Below are 6,315 nucleotides of genomic sequence, written 5' to 3' on the forward strand. Positions count from 1 at the left end.
GTAATGGTATCAGAACCATCTTGATCATTTGATCAAAGGCTGTGTATACTTGGGGACATTTAGAGAAGTTCTGTAACAGAATTTTTCATATTCTTTTGATCCTGGTGACTGAAATTTAGGACTTCTACTTCTTAGAACTTTGCAAACACTAATTACTAAAATGCCTTTTCATCCTCCCTCAAAGAAGCAGACAAGACTTTTTTTTTCATAGGATGGAAGTGAAAACAGAACAAAAGATGGCCATAATTTTTTACTTGTATAAGGTGATTAAAAGTACTCTGTTCTTAACTGTTTAGACAAAAAGCAAACTGAACAATTGGGAACTTGGTACTTCCATTGTAAACTGTGAGTTACAGAAAATAAGCACCTACAGGCTAGGTGCATGCTACTGCAGCAGAGCTGACTATGGTAAACCACCATCCTTGTGGTCCTTCTGTCACCAGAGGTTTCATGGACTGCAACTGTCTTGCAACAATGGTGTTAATCCAGCAATGTTGAAACCAGCAGTTGTGAGAGACTGGGAATTTTTCCTAAAATGAAAGCTAATTGTTATTCTGAATCCCAGAAAAAAGTCTTGAACAATCATGAGTGAAGCATAAAATGTTTGAGTTCTTCAGAAAGAGCCTATGGGACAGTGTCAGTAATCCTTTCGCACTACACTCTGCAGCTTCTGGGCAAGTCTGTGGTTTTATGTCTACCTTGACATGGCAAGATCATGCCATTTTCTTTTGCACAAGAACATACAACAGTCAAGACAGAGTTTAAATGGGTCTCATAGCTTTATGCTGGAAACTGCAACTTGTACAAATCCCTTTGCAAACCAGGGAACCACTATTTTAATAAACAGTGTGGTATCAAAGGAGATGAATATTTTAGTGGTTGTTGTAATGGGAAGCACTTTAAAGGGATAACCTTTCCCAGTTAACCTGATGATTACATTAGGGAAGAATAGTTGATTCGATGTTTTAAGAGCAATTTCTGAGTGTGGTGGAGCTAAATCTTTCTTATGTCTAGCTATGCCACATAATCCGTAATTCGTAAATATCAGCTGATAACTCAGTGGTTTTTGCATGCACTCCTCAAGTACCGTGGCACAGTGGGTCAAGAAGCTCTTCTTTCTCAGCCTGTGTTTGATGCCCAATAAAAGTCTACTTCTCATCCACCTCTAGGGTTCTGCAGCTGCTGTCCTCTCCAGCTATGGATAAGAATATTCAATTTTTTTGAAATCAGACTCAAACATCATACTGAAAATCTGAGACAGATGTAAAAATTGAAGCTGCTCTGGAAAAGTTTTAATATGTGACCAAGTCACGTAGCACAGTTCTGTACCAGAGGATAGGTTAGTACTCAATATGTTGTATTAGATTTGCAGGTAATGTTTGACAAGATAATAATCAATGCCCAGAGAATAAAACAAGTGGAAGGATGTGTGTGTGTGTGTTTGTGTGTGTCTATGTATACGTTTTACGTCTATATATCTCCTGCTATGTCACTAAAGATGTCTCAAGTGTTTGACTTGCTTATTTCCTTCTTTTTTCTCCATGACTATTATGTCTAAATCCTGCATCCACTACTCTATTTTCTGTCTGAAAGTAATCCATCTGATTTTTTTTAATAAGTATTTTCAATACAAATTCTTTCATCAATGTTGCTTTCCACAGGCAGTTTTCTAAAACAGTTGTTCCTGGAAACCAACCAGGGCTATAATTAATATACAGGAAATGCCCCAAGATACTTTCCTATTTTTCTGCACTGTAAACAAAGCATTTGTTTTCTGAGAAATGTTCACTTCTCTGGGATCAGAATAGAACATGGGTATAATAGAAGGGGCTGCAAAGATTAATTTTGGCCAGATAAATTTGGATAGCTAAGAAACCTAAACCAAAAAAGGAAAAGGATTTGTAAAATTTTCTTTTTAAATATTCTGGAAAAAAGCACACTTTCCTTGTATTATTTGGTAAACCATTCTATGTCATTTAGTGAGAAAACATGCTGGTAGGTGGACATGGGATATTTCTCACATTATGTAAAATTTACAATTATATTTTTAAAATTACTATTTACAGGCAGAAATCAAGAGAAATGTTAAAATTTTCAAAACATTTTTCTGGAAAAATCCAGTAATGTTTGTGCTTACCCAGGAATGACTACAACAGAGCAGAGACAGCATTTTCACGGTACAGTGGCAAATCTCTGGTCCTAAAGTGTAGCTGATATTTTAGGGAAAGATTTTGAAATCATTCAATAATTGGTTACAGAGAAATCTGCTTTAGCGTTAAAATATTCCTATCTTTGGAAGTATTCCTTAAAAATATTTTCATACTTAACAGAAAAACATTCTACATATGATTCTGAAAGACATATTCTTTATAAGTTTAAATGTCCATTTAAAATAAGAACATCAGCAATTACTTTACTTAGTGTCCTACTAAGCTTCTGACCTCAGTTATCTTTCGAGAATTAGTTAAACAAGCAATCACATTTTCATGTAGTTAATACACACCTCAACCAATTCATATTTCTTTATAGGTACTGGAACTTGAAAGTAAATTCTTAGCAAACCCACAGGCTCTGATAACCTCTTTGCCTGATTTCACATATAAAATAGCAGGAAGAAACAAAGATTCAGTAAGTAGGAATTATTACATAAATTTATTTTCATCTTGCCTGCCCACACATACCATTCCTATTCGCGTGGGACTGAAGGATGAATAGATATATTAGATGTGTATGTATCTATATAGCTATATCTATATATATATCTACCTATGTCTATCTATTTATATACATCTTTCTCTCACTCCTCCCCTCTGTTTTTTACAATGACGTTTGTCAAACACTGGAACAGGTTACCTGAAGAGGTTGTGGAGTCTCCTTCTGTGGACATATTTAAAACCTGACTGGATGTGCTTCTGGGAAACCTGCTTTAGCTGACCCTGATTGAATATGGGTCTTGAGCGATTATTCCAAAGATCCTTTCAACCTAAATTATTCTATGGTTCTCTGTGATATACGTTTAAATGGGCAGCTTGTATGAATCAGCTTCCCAAATTACTCATTCTTGATCTCATAATGTCTCTTTGTAAAACAGTTTTCTATATGCCATACACCTAATAATTCTCACTGTTTCTGAACACTCTCTGTTTCTTCATCCTTTTTAGGATCAAATCTTAAGAGAGTGGTCCATTGATTTCCAATGTGATACTTGTGTGCTTTATATCCTGTTCATTATCCATCTTACCAAGTTTGCTTTCTTTAATTGCTGCTGTGAAGTGCAGAGTTCTCTTCAGCTTGAGCTGTCTGCAACGATAATTACTATTTATTCTTTCTGTGAATCTCTACATGTAGCTACTTTAAAGCAATTTACATGGAAAGATGTCTTAAGCAACAGCTTTGCCAATTTGTAGGTTTCAAATTAGAAGGCAAAAGAAGTGAAATGATTTGCCATCATGTTGGTAGCACTTCTCTAGAGCATGTCAGGATCTTTTATTTTTAACTAAATGTTTGCTTTTGTTTGTTATCGCCTCCATCAAAAATGAGGTCAAATCTTAGAAGATGTTCTTGTTCTCAAAAAGGAAGAAATCTGTGGGTCTCAGTTTCAGAAAGTCAAGAACTGTCTGATTTGATTGTCTGTTTATGAAGCAAGGACAGGAGGGATTCTGGTTAACAAAACTTTGATGCCAAGTGAAGCTGTCATTACATAACTGAAAGTGCTTCTTGATACCTCAAAGGTGACATTCTTGACACCACTGAAAGTGTCAACTGAAGTTTCACATACTAATTGAGGGCAACACGACCCTAAAATTGGAAAATTTATTTGCAGTGAAACTATACCAGATGCTATTACAGTATAATATTCAGCTTTGAGCTCTTCCACTCTTTCTCCTTTTGTACAAGGTTTGCTTTGTGAATATGATAGAGGCCTCTTCTGCCTTGCTAAAATTGCTACTCAGTGCCTATATTGAAGACTAATCACCTTTGGAACTATACCAGGCAGGAGGAATATATGCAAATTGATGCTAAAAAGAGTATAAGCACCTCTGTGTATATACTGGCTCTAATGGTCAAATAATGAAATCTTATAATTTATTCTGCAGAAGCCTTGATGTCTAATGGACTGATTCTGTGCTGATTCCAAGTGCAAAATAGTCATTAACGGCAGAAGAAGCCACCCCTCCTACAAGGCAGACTTACACTGTAAATCTTAAGGTCTTTTCTGTGCTGGAAAAAAGGTGTATTTCTTTTATTAAATTATTTCTAGCATCAATAAAGTGGTTTGAACATCTTCTGCAAAACAAAACTTAATTTACTTTTGTGAGATTCACTGAAGGGTTGAACTTAAAAGTGCAGAGTTGATGAACTTAGCACCTAATCTCTAGCTAGTAAGGATGATATGGATGCTAAAAGTTTACAGAAGTTTAGGATGACTGAACAATATCATAGAAAATTCCACTGAGAGTTATTAAACAGACAGTTATGCTATCTAGCTGAAGAAATCTGTAAGTACAAATTTCTGAAAGCTGTTAAGTATTTTGAGAAATATCACTGCTTATTTGTCCTGTCCTTATACTTTGTGTTAGATATCTTCTGTTGACCGTGGTCATAGCTGTTCAGCTCAATAAACCTTTGGTATGATCAATTCTTATACTAGGAAAAAGGTATTTACAGTTTTTAAGACAATGATTTTCTTGTCCTTGTTTTCTTCTTCAGAGATAAAAGCATATTAAGTAGTGGAAATCTCAGGGTACAACTATTCCAAGCAATGCGAGAGAGAATAAGGCCTGAGTTAGTGTACTTACTAGCACAGAGCCTTCTCTAGGTTAATTAGTCTTCTTCTATTTTGAATTAAAGCCATCACATCATTACTACTCTTTTAGGAATTACCTGAATTGTCTTATATTGGTAGAGCCTCTATTTTCAGTAGAATTCTTAGACTAGCCGCACGACTGTATTCATAATAAGAATTTTACTCTTCAAAAGCTCTTAAAAATATTTAGAGAATTAAGGCCTAAGTCTGTACCTAGCAGATTAGTTGAAATGACTCTTACCAAAGGAGAAAAGTAAAGTCTCTAGGAGATCATGTAGTAGAATAAAACCAGCATGGTTTCTGCAAAGGAAAATCTTTTTTAATATATTTTTTTTTCTTTCTTTGAACAATCTATAAAGGGATAGATGAAGGAGAACCAGTTCACATTTATGATTAACTACTAAAAAAACTACTAAAGAGCCTTTGACATGGTCCTGAATAAGATTCTATAGAAGAAACAAGCCAAAAAGGTCAACCATGTCCTGGGGTGCATCCAGCACAGCATAGCTAGTCAGTCAGGGGAGGCGATCGTCTCACTCTACACTGCATGGTGTGGCCCCATCTTGAGTACTGTGTGCAGTTTTGGGCACCTCATATAAGGACATCAGACTATTACAGTGTGTCCAGAAGAGGGCAACCATGATGGTGAAAGGCCTCATAGGCAAGACTTACGAGGAGCATCTGAACTCACTTGGTTTGTTCAGCTTGGAGAAAAGGAGGCTAAAGGGTGACCTCATCACAGTCTAAAGCTTCCCCAAGGAGGGCAGTGGAGGGGGAGGTGCTGATCTCCTCTCTTTGGTGACCAGCAACAGGACATGAGGAAATGGAATGAAGCTGCATCAGGAGAAGTTCAGATTGGACATCAGGAAAAAGTTCGTCACTAAGAGGGTGGTTGGACACTGGAATAAGCTCCCCAAGGAAGTGGTCATGGCCCCAAGTCTGTCAGAGTTCAAGGAGCATCTGGACAACACTCTCAGTCATATGGTTTAGTTTTAGGTAGTCCTGCAGGGAGCAGGGAGTTGGACTCGATGATCCTTATAGGTCTCCTCCAACTTCAGATATTCTATGATTCTATGAAACAGAATAATCTTGAGAGGAGTGGCAACATTGTCATGAAGAAAAGGCCAAAGAGCATAATCAAGTGACCAGTTAAAAACCAAACCAAACACCCAAACACAGCAAGCACTTTACCGCACTCAAACTTTTGTTGTCTAATGTCTATCAGTAGTTTCAAAAAAACTGTAGGATGGTAGTGATTCTACTTACTCAAATTTGCAGATATCACTAAGTCATTTAAGTCAGGAAAGGTCACAGAGGTTGAAAGAAACTTTAGGGAAAACTAATTCAAGTAGTTTACTTATCAACTTAATAAATGTTTCATTTCACATTGAAAAGAAAAGTTCATACTTCAACTCCTCAGAGGGCTCTAAATTTATGGAAGTAACTCCTACAGCAGACCTGGAAATTGCTATAGATTGCTTGATATGCAGCTGTAGCTGGAAGTCTAA

Source organism: Tyto alba, unplaced genomic scaffold (genome assembly GCF_018691265.1).
Source record: "Tyto alba isolate M040663 unplaced genomic scaffold, T.alba_DEE_v4.0 Super-Scaffold_27, whole genome shotgun sequence".
NCBI lineage: Eukaryota > Metazoa > Chordata > Aves > Strigiformes > Tytonidae > Tyto > Tyto alba.